The sequence below is a fragment of the Nuphar pumila genome, chromosome 2 (genome assembly GCF_984573655.1).
Source record: "Nuphar pumila chromosome 2, dmNupPumi1.hap1.1, whole genome shotgun sequence".
Classification (NCBI taxonomy): domain Eukaryota; kingdom Viridiplantae; phylum Streptophyta; class Magnoliopsida; order Nymphaeales; family Nymphaeaceae; genus Nuphar; species Nuphar pumila.
In genome coordinates, this window is record NC_143250.1 from 100,631,570 (window position 1) to 100,641,190 (window position 9,621).

Consider the following 9,621-nt stretch of genomic DNA (forward strand, 5'->3'; position numbering starts at 1 on the left):
TCGCACTCCAACTATTCGAGGAAATGCTTTGCATTTTCTGTGATGGCATCCTTCTTCAGGTGCCTGAGTGCGTAGCCTAGCTGCTGGGAGGCGGCCTTGGAGTTCTTGTGCGGGATGACAACATCAGAATGAATGGCGGTGGTGGTGGCCAATTTCCTTATGAGAGTGTGGTTGATGGGCATTGGTTGTACTACTCGCATGAGATTGGGGTGACGGAGGAGGGTGGCTGGTACTTGTGGTAGCGATGGTGATGAGCGGTAATAAGCCAGACAGCTCACGTTGAGTGAGATGGTAGCCATCTCATCTCCATCATCCGTTCGTAAACAATCACCTCATCTTCCACCTCCCTTGTAACTTTTATGTGCTCGCACTTGAGTGAAATGAGTTAAGAATCGTTGTCAGCCAACCTTCGAGAGCAAAGTTGAAACCTCGCACGACGCAACTATTTCTATTTATGGGTGTAACCGGGTCAGGTTAGATTCCATTTTGATTTAGGTTTAAAAGTCCATGCATAGTTATAAAACTTATTCATGTAGGACCTTTAAATCTTAATATTTCATGCATATGTCATGTCCATGCATGCCATGCTAAGATCAAGTATTATGTAACTGATCAAAATAACATTTTTATTTGTTACAATATAGTTTATGGAGGTCGCAGTGATCGAACACCCAGTGGTCGAGGACTAAGTGGAGGCTGTGAGACATCATTAGGTAGATGTCTTTGTGTTATATTTAAATATAGACATTCATTATGTTTTTGCTTATATGTTGATATAAAAATTGTTACTTGTTAATCGTCTTTATAAGATCTCAATTCAATGATCGTCAGTCTCAGCCTTCGTCTTCACATACAACTTTGATAGGTATATCATTTAAATAATTATATACTTGATTAATTTAAATATGCATTGTGTGAATTTCTAACTCATTGTTTTATAGATGATGTTTCACTTGCACATGACCCACCTACACCAGCTACTCATACACATCACGAGTCAATGTCGGTTAATATGTATAGTTTCATAATGGTTAAAGTTATTTACTCAATATGTATATAGAATACATACATGAATTTTCTTATTTTTGTACAACAGTCCAAGCGAGTCGTACGAATGTTGGGTCTTCTCAGTCTAACACACGACGACTAATTGAAATAGTGTATATCGATAGTCGACGGTAAGTATTTCATTGTCACTTGTCTAATACTTAACTTATAAAAAGTGTATATCGACAATCGATTGTTAATGTGTATTCATTCATGTGTAGTGCGAGGTTTGAGAAGCAAGAAGTAATACGAGAAATTATGAAGTCATTACTGCATCATCTTCTAGGATCGGTAGCACAATGGAAAGAGTACTCAATATGGTGGTGACTCCACTCAACATCCGCCTTTTGATCCTGTAGCATGGGTGACTGCAACCAGTGAACCCAAAAAAGGTTGTGTGTTCGGGTTTGGGAGTAATATGAACACCACAACAATCGTTGCCTCTTCCAGCTAGGGCTCTCAGAGTTCTCCCATCAGCATCAACTCTCAACATCCGATTGACCCTACTATTTCTTAAGATGGTATCCGCCAGCTTCTTCAAGACACAATGCGTGACTTTTTACATAAAGTCATTTCCAACCTTGTCGATAATGAGTTGTGCAACTTTTTTTGGGACAGAAAAACTTCGTCTACCTTCAACATGAGCTCTGGTACCCGTTAGGTACGTATAATATTTATTTTAATACATATCTAAAGTTCCATGTCGTTAGATTTCAATACGTATATGCCTATAATATTTCATTATATCATTAGTTTTTAGGGACTCTACATGTACTGTTTGTTGGCCTCTGAATTCTGTTAATGTCCTTCACTTTATTACTAGTCTATGTGTCATTCATCCATGTTACTTTGATTACCTTAGATTATGTGCATTTCTTATAATTTATTTCATTATATTTTGTTTATCAATACTAATATTTTGGTTCTCTTGTAGGATGCTAGAGATGATCAACGTAGAGGAGCTGATGGATGCAAGGATGGAGGGGCAGATCAATACAATGAAGAGGATGATGCTCAGAATCTTGGCGAGGAGTAGCTTCATGTGTTGAATTTGTTTCACGTACTTATTGTTTCAAACGAAACTCTTTGTATATTTTCACCTACTTGTTAAATTTGTTTCACTTATAACTTGTGTTAAATTTGTTTCACCTACTTTGTATATGTATTTTTTATGTGTACTTTTTCTTTTATACACAGGTTATATAAATTGTATAATGAGAAATTTTTTCTTAATATTTATATTTCAAACTAAATTATTTTATTTTTGTTTAAATTTTGTGACAGATTAGCGACATATATTATCTGTCTCAAAATCTGAATCAACCGATGTTTTACGATAGAATGTAACTCATCGCTAAATTGGTGATGAAATTTATTCGTCATTAAATTTTCACGACAGATTAGCGATGGATATGTATCTGTCACAAAACCAAAACAGTGCTTATTTAGCGACAGACTCGTGATGGATCATGGCATTCGCTAATCTGTCGTAAATTAGTGATGGAAGTAACAACATATCAGTTCTGTCGCTAATTAGTGACCAAGAAATTGCAATGGACACTATCCATCGCTAAGCCATCGTCAATCCATCGCTACACAGTTCAACGACGGATTTATGATGGCTTAACGATGGATAGCGTTCATCGCTAATCCACAGAATTCTTGTGGTGGTATGATAAACGAGAGAAACTTTCAAAGGCCAAACAAAATAGGATACATCCCTAACTTCTGCAAAAGAACTTAGATGTACCACCTATGACAAATTAGCGATGACTGGGGACTAACAAATCCTTACCACTCGAAGCATGATAGTACAATTGATCTCGAAGTTTTGTACCACTTATGAAATTCCACTAGAGGGGGGTGAATAGTGAAATACGATATAGATCGATAAAATAAAATAATCAGGCAATAAGGCACAACACATAAAACATAGAATTTATATTGGTTCGGTCAGTACCCAGACCTACATCCAGTCCCCAAGCAAACCACTTGAGCTTTCCACTATAACATCCGAGTCACTGGATAAATAGTACAACACCCTCTTCCTCAGAGGTCTTCTTCTCTCAACAGAGAAGGGGCACACCCTCTTCCACAGAGGTCTTCTTCCCACAACAGAGAAGGACAACACCCTCTTTCACAGAGGTCTTCTTCTCTCAACAGAGAAGGGCAACACCCTCTTTCACAGAGGTCTACTTCTTTCAATAAAGAAGGAAAACAATGAATAACAGAGTTACAATACTTCCTATAGAACCTTCAGAATAATATGAATGCACGAATGAAGGATTCTCAGAATGTTCTGTTTGTCACTCAGAGGATGCTCTTTGTCAAAGAGCTGGACTTGACTTTTTCTCTTTTCTTTCTTTTCTTTTTCTCTTTCTTTTTCAAGGCTCTCTTTTCAAATATCGAATAGGAATTTTTCTCGTTGTAAGCTCACACGTCTATTCCATTCCATCGTTGAATAGTTTATTTGAGTGTGTTTATATAGGTTATGAAAAAGTAGTCGTTACATTTTGAAATCGTAGCCTTTTTGAAATGTGAAATGTTATGTCATTTCAAAAATATCTTTTAGAGAAATTTGAGAATGCCTTTTTCCATAAAAGTAAAATATAGGGTACACTAGTCGTTGTAATATTTTAGGTAATACATATTTTATGTAAAAAGTCTATTTCTTACAATAGTACATTGAACGTTGGGTTGTAGTTTTGTCTTTATTCTAATTAATGATTTGAGGTACATAAGTACTTCTTTACTTTAAATGAGTGTAAGTACAATGAGTGCTTTGAGATATTTATTTGTACATAGTCATGTCAAGTGTTTTCTTTATGTTGTGTTTTTCAAAGTCTTCAGAGAGAATGAGGACTAAAAGAAGGTCGACATTCTTTGAGAAGGATATTAACAAGGATTTGTTACAGGAGGTATTTAATGCTTTGTACAAAAGAGAATGATGACTTCAAGTAAGTCGACATTCTATGGTTTTGTAAAAAGGTAACTAGAGTCCTTTCAAAAACATATTATATTTGTTTTTCTTTTGTGTAGCCGATTTTATGTTTTTGTATTCTTCTTATATTAAAAACATTTCTTTAAAGAAGGTAACTAGAGTCTTTTCAAAAACATATTATATTTGTTTTTCTATGTAGTCGATTTTATGTTTTTGTCTTTTTCTTATATTAAAAACATTTCTTTAAAGAAGGTAACTAGAGTCTTTTCAAAAACATATTATATTTGTTTTTCCCTATGTAGCCGATTTTATGTTTTTGTCTTTTTCCTACATTTCTTTTTCATGTTGTCTTGTATATAGTGTAAGGTATAATTATTACATGACAAAATATCTTTTTCATAAAGGGTTGTAAGAAGGTACAATTATTGGTTTTCAAAAAGGAGCTTTTTGAAACTATCGTATACTTTTATGATATAGTTTTTATGAATGAGTATGTAATATGCAATATGCAAGTTCCTGAAGGCTCTGTTACATATGACTCTAAAGAAGAAAAAAGTCTTCATTTTGAGGTAGCTGATCTCTTCATTTGAACTTTAGGAATGCATGGCTCATCAAGCTTTTTCTTCAAGGAGTATGATTGCACCATAGTTGTACTTGAATCAGGAAGTCTCCATCCTTATTGGGTGAGATATCCTTGCATCAAATACTCGTTAGATTTATGGCAAAACATATTCAGTCATAATATAACATTTTTCAAGAGGACATATTATCATATCATATAAAATCAAATACGACAGTGTATCATATTATGTGACATCAAAACAGAGTTTCTCAACATTCTCCGCCTTTTTGATGATGACAAAATATGCTCCCCCTGTCAAAAAGACATTATGCATAGAAATAATAATATGATAAAATATTGAAAAAAAGTTTAAAGAGAGTATTTCTCCAATAATGGAGACAAGTTTTCTCCCCCTTTGTCATGGACAAAAAGGAAGGGATCAAAGTAAAAGAGTTATTACAGACCAAAAGGAATTAAAGGTTATTACAGACCGAAAAAAAAAACAAGTTTATCCCGAAGGTGGAGGAGGTGGATGTGTTCGGTCGGCACGATTCCGCTTGTGAGCTTGACGAGTCTGCTGCAACAGGGCTTGATTGCGAAGGATACGATCCTGAGAGCGCTCGATATCCATCAGAGTAGGGAAGTAATTGAAGGTGGATGTTGGATCTTCTTCATCAGAGTCGGGCATGTGCAGGGACCTTAGATTGAAGGTGGTATCATCGAGGACCTGAGAGGGACGGAGGATGACTTTGTTGTGAAGGGGTACTTTGAAGTATTTGAGAATGAGAGTTATGAAACACCCAAAAAGAAGAGGCTCGAATTTTCGATAACGAATAAAAAGGTCGAACAGAATGGAGGACCAGTTTATCGGAATAGAAGAAAAAACTGCGTAGATAAGGAGAGAGATTTTTCGTGGGACTAATCCCTTGCGGGGAAGCTTGGGATAGATGTTGTGGAGAAGAATCTGGGCAAGTAATTGAGCATGAGGTTGGAGATTCCTCATGTGCTAGGGTAGTTGGTAGCAGTTGGTACAGAGAAGAATTTTTTGAAGTATCGACCGTTCGATAGGTACTATGGTGTTGAGGTCGGTGCCGGTGGAAGGTAGGTTTAGAATTCTACCTAGGTCGGAAGCATCGAAAAACATCAGCTTGCCTCGAACATTGGTGGTGATTGTGGTTTGTTCATGATCAGTAGAGAAGTTGGTATAGAATAGTCGAACTAGTTCGGGATAATAGGCAGCTTGGGATGAAGATCCTAGTAGAGGTTTGAGTTCAGGGAGATAGTTGTCTAAGTCAAATAGCATGAAGTCGTCGAAGTTAACCAATTTACCTTCATGAATGGGGCGAGAGCATAGTAAGTTGTAGTTGTGAAACAGATCTGGATACCTTAGATCTGTTGCAGTAATCACATTGTTGGAGGAGGAAGAGGCCATTGCAAGAGTTTGTAAGGAAAAAGGAGGACTAAGAAGGGCGAGTTTGAAGTGGGTAATAGTTTGTAGGATGATAGAGAGATACGAGTGGAATTGGTGTGTGATGAATCAATCCATTAAATAGAGGAATGAAAATAATTTTGATAGGTTTTGAATGACATTGGAAGTGAGTGATTTTTAGAATTTAGTCAAATAAGGAAATCCGTGAGTAGTAAGTTAAGAGACTTGTGAATGACAAATCAAATCAATGTTTGAAGATAGTGTATTATATTGGGTTGAGAAGGACATAGTTTTGAAATATATAGATTTTACTATGGGTGAGTTTATCGACTAGTGAGAGAAGCCATTAATAGAGTATGTGGCGTCATGTTGAATTATAAAGAGTGAATGATTTTAAAAATAATGGCCTAATAAAACAAGCAACTTTTTACTTTATGTGAAAGTATTCTTAATTCGTGAATGGAGAGTTTAGAATAGGACAACCCATGGGGTATGAGTGAGATGCAATAATTTGTTATTTAATAAGTATATATTTTGATATGTGTGAAAAAAGAATGAATAGACATAAAGAAGGGTGTTACGAATATGTGGTTTGAAAGATATGACATTTTGGAAAGAAAAGAATGCCTTAAAAATGTGTCATGATTAATGTGTCTTCACATTTGTGATTTCTATGAGTATACGTAAATATGAGAGGGACATACTTTGACTATGAATAGTGGTGAGAGAGATGATGAGACAAAAAGATATTCATGAGTGAAGAGTAATAATTGCTTACATAAGAATTATTTTTGTGGATATGTGTGGAAGGAGTGTGAGTAGTCATAGAGAGAAGTGAGATGACATATATGGATTTTTGAGTAGGATAAGAAGTACTAAAAAATTCATGATTGATATGAGATGAAATACATGAGATAAAGTTATGATTGACATGAATTAATGTTTATTTGATAAACATATTTTTAAAGAAACTCGATTTGAGGAAGTTCATAGTTATTAGAGAATAAAGTTAAGTTTTAAATTGGTAAAGGAGTCACAAACAAGAATTGACAAGAATGGAGACTCAATTCGTATGAGAGAGAGAGAAAGTACTAAAGGTACTAATGAGAAAAAAATATAAAGGACAAGGTTTTAATGAGTCTCGATTGGAGAGAGATATAAAATATATGAGAAGGAGCTTCATATAATATATATAGAGAGAGATAAAAAGGTGATACAAAATGTACTAATGGGTGGAGTACAAGTGTTTTTATGATACTTTTTGTAAAAGATGTAAAGCATGAAGAGATGATAATAGATAGTTCGTTAGGGTATGATATAAAAGATGATATAGTAAAAATTTACGTGAGATATAATAGAGTGTACGTAATCTATGATATATCAAATGATATAGTAAAAATTTACATGAGAACATAGCAACTAGATCTTTAGAAAAAGGTAAAAGAACTAAAAAAATAATCATTTGATTTTAACTAATAATTTGAAAAGCAAGAGTTCTCATAAACTAATATGTTATCATGTAGAAGGTGAATCAATTTATCGTAAGAGAAGTTTTCACAAAAGGACAAAAATAATAAAGGAGTTATGAGATGAGTGATGGGAACAATGTTATGATAGCTTTTAATATAATTAGTTTTTATGGATATGAGTGAAAGGAGATAGGACAAGGAGACATAATGGATGTGTACTTGAAAGATGACAAGTTGAAAGACATAAAGAATGTGTCTTATAAGAGTTTAAAGTGTACGTGAATATGGAAACCTAATTTGACTAACAAAAATCGATAAGAAGAAAAGCTATTTAAAATAAGATTTTAACAAAACTTATAAGAAGTATTATAATAAGTGTGATTAATTTATAAGTCACTTAGTTTGCATATTCCTAGTTCTCTTCTAATTCGTGTAAAGTCTTCATGTTTCAATGGTTTAGTGAATATGTCTGCTAACTGTTGATTAGTGGGTATGAATTCTAGTTTAATTATGTTGTTTAAGACTTGTTCTCTTAAGAAGTGGTGTCTTATTTGAATGTGCTTAGTTCGTGAGTGTAAAATAGGATTCTTAGATAAGTTTATAGCACTCGTATTATCACAGAAAATAGTTGTATTTTCAAAATTTAAACCAAAATCTTTTAAGGTTTGTTTCATCCCGATAACTTGTGTACAGGCTAGGCTAGCAACAATGTATTCAGCTTCAGTAGTTGATAAGGATACACAGTTTTGTTTCTTACTGAACCATGATACTAGTGAGTGCCCTAGCATATGACATGTTCCACTTGTGCTTTTTCTGTCAGATTTACTTCCAGCAAAGTCAGCATCGCTGTATGAGATTAGATCAAATGTAGAGGATTTTGAATAGAATAATCCAAAATCAACTGTCTTTTAAATATCTCATTATTCTTTTTACAGCTTTAAGATGTGATTCTTTTGGATTTGACTGAAATCTAGCACACAAGCAAACACTGAACATAATATCTGGACGGCTAGCAGTTAGATAAATAAGTGATCCTATCATACCTCGGTATACCTTTGTATCAACAGACTTACCATCTTCATCTTTGTCCAGAACAGTAGTAGTGCTCATAGGAGTAGATTTTGAAGCAGTTGAGTTCATGTTGAACCTCTTCAGAAGTTCACGAGCATACTTAGATTGATTGATGAAAACTCCATCCTTGGTTTGCTTAATATGCAGTCCAAGAAAGTAGGTGAGTTCTCCCATCATACTCATTTCAAATTCTTTCTGCATGGACTTAGAAAATTCTTTACAAAGAGTGCTGTTAGAAGATCCAAAGATGATATCGTCTACATATATTTGAACAATTAGGGTATGATTATTCACTATTTTAACAAATAATGTAGAGTCTGCTTTGCCAACAGAAAAACCAGTTTTTAACAAAAAGGTTTTAAGTCTATCATATCAAGCACGAGGTGCTTGTTTTAAACCATACAAAGCACGTTTGAGTTTGAAAACATGATCTGGATATTGTTCATTTTCAAATCCTGGAGGTTGTTTTACATAAACTTCTTCATTTATAAAACCATTTAAGAAAGCACTTTTAACATCCATTTGATATAATTTGAAATCCATATAGCTTGCATATGCTAGAAACATTCTAATAGATTCAAGTTTAGCAACAGGAGCAAATGTTTCATCAAAATCAATACCTTCCTCCTGGTTGTATCCTTGAGCTTCTAGTCTGGCCTTGTTTCTTATAACATTACCTGTTTCGTCTAGCTTGTTTCTGAAGATCCATCTTGTCCCAATGATTGTATGATCCTTTGGTCTAGGTACAAGATCCCAAACTTCATTTCTTTGGAATTGATTCAGTTCTTCAGTCATGGCTAGCATCCAGAACTCATCAAAGATGGCTTCATCAATCTTCTTTGGTTCAAGTTGAGAAATGAATGCCATATTTGCAATTCGTTCTAACTGAGCTCTAGTCTGAACCCCCTTTGTCAGTTCTCCCAAAATCTGCTTTTGAGGATGATCTTTGATATCGATAAATGTTCTTTGATGATCATCTTCATTAGACTTAGCTGTGTTATCTAAAAATAAATCTGTACTTTCAACATCATCATCATTAGTTTGCTTATGAACAGATTGATCAATAGATTCACAAAAACTAACATGCATAGATTCTTCAATA